The following is a 12,317-nucleotide window of genomic DNA, read 5'->3' on the forward strand; positions in this document are numbered from 1 at the left end:
ACAGTCCACACTGACAAGAATTGTGGTCGTTACACAAAGTGGGTAGTCACCTAATTGACTAATGGCCCAATTTGTTACACACTTCAACTTTGTACAGCACTGGATTGCTTTAAAGCTATATTCACGCCAAATAAATAACTCCACATGTTTACAGACGTCTTGACTCTTACATTTTTTTGAGAAATCCAGTGTTTTTCTGTGACCAGAACTATAACAATATGTGCTGTTATAATCTGCTCTTTGCATCTGTTTTTATAAAAGAAAACCTGCCCTATTCATAACTGTGAAAGACATCTAGCAATATTTGACCCTTAAAGAGCCTACAGGTACACTCTTCATCATACAAAATTATTAGAAGATACTTGGGAGGAAAATAATCATGATTGGATGACCTGCCTCAACGTGAGAGGAAACATTTTTTAAAAGACTTCTGAAAAGTCAAAAGCTTGGGCAAAATCAGTCACATGTTAGGCGTAGGCTTTACAAGATATAGGTCCGTGGGCTGTATTAGCCAGGGTGCAGACATAGTCAGATGTAAGACATGCTTCTTAGACATCAGTATGAATAGAGCCTAGACTGTCATCTATCATGCTTGCATAGGAAAGACCAGAAAGGATGCAAGAGAGTAAGTTGCATGTACGATTAGACGGGCATGTAGGGCTGGTGAATTGCCAGCCATGTATTAGTGACAACTCTGACAGGCAATGAGGAAAGTGCAGAGTTGGCCACAGATCAGGAGCACCCATTTAATGCAGTCATTTATTTGTCAGAAATGCTTGTATTCCTCTTTCCGATTGGTCACAAGCAACACATACAAAGGAGAGGCCAGTAGTGCTGGGGTAAAGTCAGACATGTACACGCTCACCTCTGATGATGGCACTTGTGATGGGATGATATCACTCACAGTCAATATACACTTCTGGCAAGCAGAACAGGCTAGTGCAGAATGAATCACATGTCCAGTGATTGGGAGACTGACAAAGTAATGTTTTTTCTCTCATATTTCCTCTCACCTGTCATGGCCTATGCACTTGTCCATCGTCAAGGCCTTGCTTTGTGTTCCACTTTGTCTACCACTAGTCCCCACCCATCAGACAGTTCACAGATACTTTCATTGTGCACCTGTTTGCTCATGACTCCCAGGGGTTTATTCACAAGAACGTGTGATAACTACCGCAAGAGTAGCGTAACGCAACTTTCAGTATCGCAGCCTATCGCGGGAAAATAACCCCGTGCCAACGTGGAATTCACAACAAGGCTGTAGCATGCGATAGTCACCAGATATTTACAAAGAAACGGTTCAAAACCGGAGGGTCAAAGGGAACATTTTTTGAGACCACACAGGGTTAGATCCCCAATAGAAGTACCTATAACAACAAGAACCCTGAGGTCTAAAATCACCAAAAAGGAAAAAGAAGAACGAGAAGGTGGTGTATAAATGACAAACAAAAGCCCAATTCACGTAGTGAAAGGGCAATCCCTTTAAAGGACGTAATCCCTCACTCACCCTGGGTGACATGCTTCATCATATGGGATTCTCCTCCCAGAGAAAAATCCTAGTTTCTCTGGGGGCTACGACCCCCTCTATGAGAGGGAGGAGCTCAGGGATGTTTTGATTGTGCACTAAAGGATAGACTAAATCCACATATGATGAGCTACGTATGAGTGAGGGGTGCAGTGCTGACAAAATGATAGTGCAGTGAGAGTGTGTTAAAACTAGTCACGGGACGGCAAGGGAGATTCTCTTGACACAACCGTGCCGAAGCTAGATTAAAAACGTGAACACCACTGCTTCAGGCTCATTTCAGCCTCGGTTCCCCGACGGAGAGAGCGGTGTTCCCTTCCTGAGCGGTTGCCAGGTGGAGGTTAGAGTCCCACCCAGTACTTACGGGTGATGTTTGAGATGACAAGGTGACGTACACCCTTCAAGCAATCATTGGGTGTTCACAGTATCCTTTTTCTGTGTAGTTTTCACACAGTTTTTTTCATTTCGCAGTAGCTATCGTGGTCCTGATGAAAGCCGAGCCTATTTAGGCGTTTTGGCTGAAACATGTCGACCTTCTCTCATTGTTTAGCACCATTGCCTACATTCGACTAGTGGTGTTCACGTTTTTAATCTAGCTTTGGCACGGTTGTGTCAAGAGAATCTCCCTTGCCGTCCCGTGACTAGTTTTAACACACTCTCACTGCACTATCATTTTGTCAGCACTGCACCCCTCACTCATACGTAGCTCATCATATGTGGATTTAGTCTATCCTTTAGTGCACAATCAAAACATCCCTGAGCTCCTCCCTCTCATAGAGGGGGTCGTAGCCCCCAGAGAAACTAGGATTTTTCTCTGGGAGGAGAATCCCATATGATGAAGCATGTCACCCAGGGTGAGTGAGGGATTACGTCCTTTAAAGGGATTGCCCTTTCACTACGTGAATTGGGCTTTTGTTTGTCATTTATACACCACCTTCTCGTTCTTCTTTTTCCTTTTTGGTGATTTTAGACCTCAGGGTTCTTGTTGTTATAGTCACCAGATAACCTGCCAAATCTCCGTGTGAAAATCAAGGCCATGCCGCATAAATGCAATACGCGAACGCGAAAAAACATGCGATGAGGCCAACCGTGGTACACAAAGTAGCGAAAACCAGCCACAGACCTGCAAATCCCACGCGTCTGGCGGAACAATGCACCATAAAAACCACAGAAAAAATACACCAAAAACAATCAAAAGCGCGTAGCAACATGGATGCACCCTGACACAGCGCAGGGGCCAACTCGAACCCCACAACCCCCACAGACTACCAGCAAGGAACAACGGGGTCAGGGAAGGCCAAGGAGAAGAGGGAGAGGAAGACGGGTTCCAGACCGCAGGAAAACAAGACCAGCGTCACGGAGGTGACAGAACACTACCAGCAACTGACCCACTAGCAGACCACCTGGATTGCAGTCGGAGTGCCCAGGAGGCCAATCCAGGAGGCCAAGAGGCGCCGGCATGACGTGACTTCCTAAACCATGCACAAACCCGCTGCCAACAGGAAGGCAGCAAAGGCGACAGGAGGTGGCAGTCCAGCACCACCTGAGGAGCTGAAGGAAACCCAGGCCACAGTCATCAGTGTGGAGACGGTGCAAGGAGTAGGGAGTACAGACACAGCTCGAGAGGACCTGACAAAACATCAACAGGGAGTGCAACGACCAGGGACTGGGGGGAGGGGGGAGTGGGCACAATGGCATACATGCACAATGAGGTGTAGCACACTGCACACCCACAATCACCCAGGTTCATGGGCCCGATCCCCTTGGCACACTGCAGCACACACACATAGCATAAACAGCACACCCACATTGACGACAACGAGGAACAACGTGCATAGCCGACACTGCAGAACAGAGGACACAACTGGCTCCGCACATGCACAGAAACATGCCTACTACATCTGACGGAGCCGGGAACTGTGAAATGGAAATGTACGCGTATGACATGACATCCGTCATGTAGACCAAATGTTCACTGTCCCGCAGTAGAATCCAGCACCCCCCAAACAGTCACAATATACATTGCCATACAGTCTGCATCCAGACCTGCACAATGCGCCAACATATATGTCAACGCAAAGTCAATACACCCAACACCTTCAGCAGAGCACAAAAAACAACACTTCAGTGATGTCAGAGAGGACCACCACACCATCGACACCGACGCCCTGCAACAGCACATGGATATCCCACTCAACCCTCCAGGACCTGGACAGCCAAGCTACTCAGAGGAGAACACCCAGCCTGCAACAGCCCACACAGCAGGAAGCACCCGCAAGCACAGCTGGCTCACGACACCACCCACCCACACATCGCACCCCAATGCCATGTTCCTGCATGCCAAAAGGAGGTGGCCCAACAGGTGTGGGCCGAACCCATGGTATTCGAACCAGGACACATACGTAGGTGTCCATCACCCTTCAGGGGCCACCAACACCCCACTAAGGAGACCCACTGCCATAGAGAAACACGCAGTTGCACATTCACAGTACAGAACCACGGGCAGGGGCGTTCAAATTCAAGGCACACACCCATGTTGGCTCTGCGTACGACGGCCTTGGCCACTCCCCTTACAAATTAAGTGGGTGACGACAAAGCTACATGTCCAAGCTCCAACCAGCTGCCTGCGGTGACACGTCTGCATCCGATGTACACAGCACAATGTAATGGTGTCGGGCCCAGGGCCTCATGCATACAACAAGACCACAGGGACACACGCAGATATCATGTTGAACTGGCTATGGGCACATGTGCCCGGGCCCTTTATTGGCAGGGCAACATGTACAGTGAAGCCTGTGCTGGATGTGTGTGGGGTGAGTGTAAGCCATTCCGGACTTAGCCACATCTTCCTCTTACTCCTCCCCGTGCGACCACTGGTGTGGACTCTGCCATTCATGATTTGCGCCTAGGTGCTGGATGTGGGACCTACTGGTCCGCAGGGTAGTCCTGGTCCCTCAACCACGTATCGCCGGCTGGCGTTAAACAGGGTTAGTGGCACCACGTGTCTCCGGCTGGCGTTAAACAGGGTAAGTGGCACCACGTTTCACAGGCTGGGGTTGAACAGGGATAGTGGCACCACGTGTCGCCGGCTGACGTTGAACAGGGTTAGTGGCACCACGTGTCGCAAGAAGCCCATGTGGAACTATGCCTCACTGATCGAAGGGAGTCAGGTGCTGTTACCGGTGGCCCGGATTTGGGGTCACTGCCATTCATGACTCATTACACAGTTTCACACATGGGACCTACTGGGCCGAGGAGTAGGCCTGAGGCGGCAGTAGAGTACGTCAACGAGAAAGGACTAAAGCGGGCCTGTGTCGTGGAGGCCGTAATGATCTGAGGAGGCTGCCAAGGTCACAGGACTCAGGGCTGGAGCTTGAGCCGCAACGTGGTGGGCCCTCCTTGACACACGCCGGTGTCGGCAGGTGACCAGTGAGGCCTGGCTGCGCAGCGGCGGGCCTGACGGGTTTGTGGTCTGGCAGGCGCACAGCGTCGCAGGCAACTCCGCTCACGAGGACAGCGTCGGCCTCGTGGCGTGGTGAGAGGCGCCGCCCTGGAAGAGACGTTGAGCTCTCCGGAAGAGGACCACCCCAGGGCTACGTGCTACCTATTCACACCCCTATGCTGGCGTGGTGTACGCCGGGCCATCCCATTCCGGTCACGCTTAGGGGGGGCGTAACAGGCAACATTTCCGCGAGGTCCACCACTGGCTTTGGTGACATGGTTGCTTCCACTGTCCACTACACTCCATACACGAGAGGTGTATGTCGCCATGGATATGGGTGTGTGCTGCATACTGCGGTCTGTCCAGCACATCTCCGCCACTCTTGGTATTGTGTACTTTCCCAATCATGGTACTACTGCATCCTTCACACATGCCTGTTTGCCATCTCTCCCCACACTCGGCTGTTGTGTGGCTGAGGTGCCATGCCGTTGACGGCTCATGTTCACGGCTTGGCCAGGTGACCATTGTGAGTTGTTCTGTCGTGTCTGGTGGGTGGGCATGTTGTTGTGCATCTTGGTTGTGATTTTGTGACGTGTGCATTACCAGAGTTGTGATTTGCATGGTTGTGGAGTTGAGGTTAGTGGGGTGTTCACTTGGAACTTGCCAAGGAGCTGTGCATTTCCCTCGGTGCCATCCTGGGAACGCTGGTTGCTGATGGACTGTCGGAGGATGGAGGAATCATGCACACTGGCTGTGTATTTGAAGGCGACATTGTTGGAGGTTCCACGGTGCTCTGTTGTTGCCTGCACATTGGGGTGGGAAGTGTGCTTTCTGTTGCAGTGATTGTGTGCTGTGTCACCAGGGGGCACAGGTGGGACATGTGTGCTGTGGATTGCCCCCAACACGTGCGTGCATCCTGCTATGGCGTATGATTCTGGCTTGGTCTCCAGCGTGACCTACGCATTGTGTTGGACGTATGGGGACTGGGGTACTAGGGTGTTGGTGATGTCCAGGACAGGTGTAAGGGACTTGGATGTGGCTGGCAGTGGGCCAACAGGTACAGCCAAGCCAGCAGCTTGGTGTGGGGTGGGATGTTGGTTGTCCGCTGTGTTGGTGCCGTAGGCCTGTTGGGCGATGATGGTCGGGATGCGTGGGGGTTGTCCCTTTCAGCCTGTGGTGGACGGTGGCATTGTCAGAGGTTGGGTCGGTGCGGCTGGTACGCTTCCTGGGGGTCCGCTGTCTTTGTCTGCGCTGCGTCTGTGGTGGTCCAGGGGGGGTGTTCCGGGTGTGGGTTGTGGTCCTGGGGTGGTGTTGGTGGGTGTTGTTGCTCTCTTGGGTGTCCGAGCCGCATGATGGGTGGCTCCATGGCATCTGTTGCCCTTCCGATGTGGCCCCGGGCTGGTCTCCCTTTTGTGGTGCAGGCTGCCGTCCGACTTTACACCAGGTCAGAGCAGGTGTAGATTTCCTGGTGCTAACGCGCCTTATCGCCTGTTTTGTGTTTTTATCGCAGTTCTGTATGGTCATTGAGAATGTTGAGGTGTGATGTTGTTGCAGCTTTTGTCACGGGAATGCCCACTCTGCATCTCATTAGCGATAGTTGCGGGGGGCCTCTGTGGCGATGTTTTTTGCGGCTGCTATCGCGGGTAAACTGGTGCTGTGGGCTGTTTATTCCAGCTTGTGAATGGGAATGTATTGTTATCGCAATTTTGGCTGCGATAAAGTGCCGTTGACTCAGCGATAGTTTCTTGTGAATATGCTCCCCAGTTCTTTGATGTATGTGCTGCTGACAATTTGCCTCGGGGAATAGGCTTGGGTTGGCACTATCCTGCTAGCTCCTGCTTGGCTGTACTTATGATCTTGACTATCTTTGCTGTCAGTGCCATTCCAACCAGTATCTTTCTAATTTGCACCCCTCTTCTGTGCTCTCTTAGATGCCACCTTTCTCCCTATTCTTCACAGTTGCCCTGTAGATTGCACCCTGGTCCCTGTTATTCTCCTATTTCACTCAAACTGTGGTTTTGGTGACTACTCGACTGTATGCTGCCCTTTCTGTTTACTACCCTTTCTGTTTAAGCTATTTAGCCATTTATTGAATAAAATCCAGGGAGATAATTGGAAACAAAAACTCACCTACACCTATATTTGCTAAACAATTTTCTGAGGCTTTCTTTCACTTCGCCAAGATTAATTGTCCACCTGATCTCAAACTTGTTTTTCAGATTAGCCTCTTATGGTTGTTCCTCAACCCAAGGAATCAACTGCATAGTTTGGGCAGTCTCAGATGTGTTTAGTTGGACTGCATTGGACAGAATCTTCACAAGAATTGCACTATAAAAAACTAAATATTGTCAAATCTTCACAATTGGCAGGAGGAGCTGGTGAACAGCCAGGCTTAAGCCTTAGACCAAAGAAAGCTCCTGGGTGATACTGCAGTGGGTCGATTAGGTGATACTACGGGTGGATTGGTTGAGTCTTTTAGCCTTTTGTACTTCATTGTCGCGGAATCTATGCACACACTCCAGATCTGAATATATAGCACAGAATATTAACAGCATACTTACATGCAAGACTTTCTGAAGTTGGATAGACTGTGTCAGATGATATCAGAAGATGTTATACAGTGTTTGTAACCAGATATTGTCTATGGAATCACTTATTCACCAGCTCAATAGCATTCACCACTCCATATGCCCCCTTATTCACTCACCCATGCTTTCATGCACTCACTTAAAAATCTGTTCAATCACCCTTTCACTATTCCTTCTTCCTTCAAAACTATCTATTCATCAATTCATTTTTAAACCTATTGTCTTTCTCACATTCATCCGCAATCATCCACACACACACAAACTCACCAAATCAATGAAGAACCACTTTCAGTTACCAATAATCCAGGACGTTTGGCTTGGCAAATTGTGATGCAGGATTAATTGTGCCTTGGTTTATTCAAGTTAAATAGCGGAATCAGCGTGCTTTGCAGCATCCTGCTTCCCTTGCATGTGTGCACTTTCCTGTTCTATTCCAAGTGTATCCTGAATTGTTTGATGTAAGCAGTACTTTCGTTTTGTGAGCAGTAAGTGTCGGAGAGATTATCAGTGTATTAGTGCCCACTGCTCCTGTCAATTAATTTTTGTAATTTGTTTTTGTTTAAAAGAAAAAAAAAAACACCCATCAGAGCACTGCAGAGAAAATGTACAGTTTCGGGTGTCTGGCTATTAATTGCAAAGTGGATAATGGCCGAGCACTTTCTGTAAAATGTCAAGGCACATTCAAGGAAATGTGTTTCACAAGATTTTTACCAGAACTCCTTTGAAAAACAGAAAACATCCTTGTGAAATAATGTGTACATTTTATACATATTTTAACAAAGTTACTGACCTGATGTACATAAATATAAAATCACTGGCACTTGACTCTTTAAAAGACTTGCAATGAAGCACCACAAAACCTGTTTTAGATCGAGCCTAGGCAGCACATGCGCTGTTTCTTCAAAACATGCTGTATACACTCACATTTGTTACTTGGATTGTCCTTCCAAAAGTATTGCTTGTTATTGGTGAATCCTTCCTCTTTGTCCCTCCTTTTTGTCTTTGGATTCTTTTGTTTCCTCCCATTGGGCAGGGGCCAAGTACTGTATCTTTACACTTTGATTGTTTATCTGTTCATTTGGGCAACTATGTTTTCCGTTCTTTCCTGCTTGTGTTACCGCTGCATGCTCGCCCCCACCATGCCCCCTTTTCTCCAGCTAATTTCACTTTCCACACTTCGCTGCAGCCCTGTCAACAGGGTATACCACTTTTTTCCCCCCTTTATCTTTCTCCAGTTCTCACGGCCACCATCGCCGTTTCGGCACGGGACCACAATAGGCAAATAGCAACCAGGCAGCCAGACAAATATTAGCGTCGATGCTGTTTTTTTGTTTTTACTGGTCTCTATTTTTCCTTATTTTGTAACCATTTATAAAAACTCAGACTTATTTTAGAAAATGCCATAGAAATATTTCGTAGCCAACATGAAGTTTTTCGTATGGTTTACATTTGTTTTTTAACTCGGCGAGCTAGAAAAACAAAATTTCCCTTTATAAAAATGTATTCCCTTACAGTTTTTAAATTGCATTCTACATGTAGAAACTGTGCTTCTTTTTCAAGATGTACACTGCCTTTACATTGAGATCTGTTGTAAACATCGGCGGCTTTCTCTTTGTCGTCAGTCTTCTGTTTCTTAAGTGGCGAACTGGCAGGTGACATGCGAGATGCAGACAGCCGTATGGAAATCCATGCAAGAGGCCCCTGCCTTTAGGAGGTACATTTCATGCCTTGTTTTCAGTATCTTCTCTTCATGTTACTATTTTGTTTGGGAAATAGCATCAAGACGGTGTTACTGAGAGAATAGTTTTTTAACTCCATGGGCCCGATTCCGCTTGTTTTATTATTTTTATTATTATTTCAGTGGGACTAGCCTGTTGTTTCTGTTGCCTCCCCGTTGTCATTGCTTACTTGTTCTTTTTGCTTATCTTTATTGAATTTGCGGCAATCCAAAGTTTTTTACTCACTTCTCTGCTTCTTCCTCCAGCGTGCTCTGTTGCTGTCTGTCTTTTGAGCGCCTCTACTACACCTGTGTTGCACTTTCCCTCGTGCCCACGACAAACCCCTGCTTCATTGTTTTCATGTTTTCTCCCACTTTATATAGTGCAATCTTGACTCAAAGTTATTAAAGCACTTTTATATGAGCACCAGTTATATTACACAAGATCTTACTTGTTTCGTTTTTTTTTAAACATCGTTAAATTAAGTGATTTGCCCAGAATCACAGGATGCTGAGTCAACAGCAAGATTTTCGAAGATTTGAACCTGATTTCTCAAGTTTTAAAGTTAGCTGCTCTGGCTGTAGGCACCACATTTTTCCCTATTTTTTACACACGGCCTCCACTTTCTAACCCCATCTCAGCATGTGCAATTAGACTCATGGAATACATCAGTGATGAAAACCAAGCACCAATTGCAGTAAACAATAGCAAATTGTGGTGAATGGCTTAAAGAGTATTTAGTGAATTACAGGTATATGGCAAATGAACAACTATTAAAGGAATGAACAACGTCCATAAATAGACTCCAGAGTACGCAGCACCTTGATGTTGACGACAATAAACAGAGGTTCTGCGTATTTGCTACAATATATAGGCCAGTTCCTGCCAAAATGTATGGTGGGGAAGTTTTCTCCAATCAGAATTTCCCTCTTAAATAAGCACAAAAATGCAATTTCTCCAAAGGATCACAAGCCTTTCCATATAGGATTCCATAAAGAAACGGCTGGCCCTGCTAACAACAGAAACTGACCTGTTCATGTATTTGGCAAAGGTATCACTAATACAGAGGCTTCCGTTTTTCAATCCTCACGAAAACAAGCAGTGGCAAAACCAGCAAGTCTCATCCTATTTTTTAGCCATGTCATACAGCTGCCCAGCAACTGTGCAGCATGGATGAAAGTAATTTTTTGTTAAAGCTCAGCGCCGGCTGTTTCATAGTGTCTTTTTATTTTACATTTTAACCATATTGCACAGCAGCTACACTGCTGTACAAAGTAAACAAAATAAAGTGACAAAACCCAAAGATCTCCCATAAGTGAGACCTATTGGCATTAACAATGCTTTTTATTTGTTTACCACCACATCTGTGAATGAGGGTTGAGAAAAAACTGATGCATTACTGATATTTTAAGATGCACTGGATCTATGAATATCCGAGAATCTAGACACAAGAAAAATGTAGAAAGATTATGAGTAGGATGTGAGCAGCCTCAATACCTCCATATCTGGGGAGCACGTTTTTGAGACACAAAAATGGGTTTCTGCCCCCATGCCCAAATAAATATTTTGCGTGATCTGTTGTTTCAGAAGTGGCTTTGATCTCTTTTTGTTGTGTGCAAATGAAAACACAATTTTAAAAACTGTGTTAAAATGTGCAGAGAGATATGATTTATGATGTGGCCAAACACGTTGAGACCTTAGGCATTATCACTTGTTTGCTTTGTCCATAAATTTAAGCAATTCATTGACAAACTTTGATAAAGGAATGTTATAGTCTTTATTCAGAAGATATTATATTAATAATAATAAGTTGATTTCTAAAGCACTTGGTTACTCCCAGAGGAGTGTCCCAGCGCTAGGATTGTCCACCAACCTACACCTAACATGAATAACAGAACCTTGAACCAACCTAAAAATGCAACTTTAATTAGTCAAAACCAGACCCCAAGGCAGCCAGAATAACCGGGTAGTAAGCTTTTTATGGAAGATTGCTTCAGTGGATTCCATCCTGAGATGGATGGGTGAGCTGTTCCACAACGGCGCAGCACAAAAAACAAAAGAACAGCCACCCATCCAAGCTAGCTTTATGGAGGGGGCCACTGCCAACTGGGCTTCAGAAGATCTAAGACAACGATTGGGAAAGTATGGTTTCACCATTGAGGATAAAAACCAAGGGCCCCGGTTATGAAAGATCATGTAACACACACATATTTTTTTGAAAAGGTTCTCTTGCTTAGAGGGAGCACATTTAGGTAAGTTCAACACTAACCATGCAATCATGTTCTGAAGTCTCTGTCATTTTTTAAGTCGCCCCTGGATGGCCCCGATATAAAGAATATTACAATAGTCCAGCTAAGCTGTCACCAGAGTCTGGACCAGTGTCCCCTGTAATGACCCCCGAACGCGCAGTGGCCCGAGGGAAGCGCGCACACATCCTGTAAGAGCTTTTGCGCCGCCGCTTTTGTGGTAATTTTTCTGTTTGGGGGAAACATTCATTGGCAAGTGGCTCCTGCACTTCTTTCCTAATGGGCCGTGACTGTGGGCCGTTTTCGGCCCTTTGTGAAAATATTTGTTAATTGCAGCACCGTCATGGGCTGCAATTAACAAACATATTTTCACAATGGCTCACAATCAGCCCCCAGCCGTGCTCCATTAAGAGAAGAAATGCAGCAAGTCCAAAAGCACGACGTGTAAAGCACAAGTCGTGCTTTTGGACTTGCTGCATTTCTTCTGCAGATTGCTGCAGATGCATGTGTGCTCTGCTCAGCTGACAGCTTGGGTGAGGCAGAGCCATAGCTGCCAAGGTTTCAGATTCCTATGAGTGACATGTTTATAATTTCTGTGTAAATATTAGTGGCATTTTAACGAATAAGAGTGACACTTTCTCGCAAGCAAAATCAAGCAATGAAGACGAGGGAAACATAAATGAGACATTACACCCATTTGAGCTTCGGGACTATCTGAGGGGCACTCTACACGCACAATCTCATTGTTATCCTTAAAGAAGCATACATTGTACCAGCCAGCTTTCCACGGTGCTACAA

At 46.4% G+C, this 12,317-nt stretch overlaps 1 long non-coding RNA gene across 1 annotated transcript in view; it reads left to right on the forward strand.

Moving 5' to 3' along the window:
* LOC146829239 (uncharacterized) overlaps nucleotides 1-12,317 on the forward strand; it is a 136,327-nt gene that overhangs the window by 84,463 nt on the left and 39,547 nt on the right. The window lies entirely within an intron of this gene.

The sequence above is a fragment of the Triturus cristatus genome, chromosome 5_2, assembly GCF_964204655.1.
Source record: "Triturus cristatus chromosome 5_2, aTriCri1.1, whole genome shotgun sequence".
Classification (NCBI taxonomy): Eukaryota; Metazoa; Chordata; class Amphibia; order Caudata; family Salamandridae; genus Triturus; species Triturus cristatus.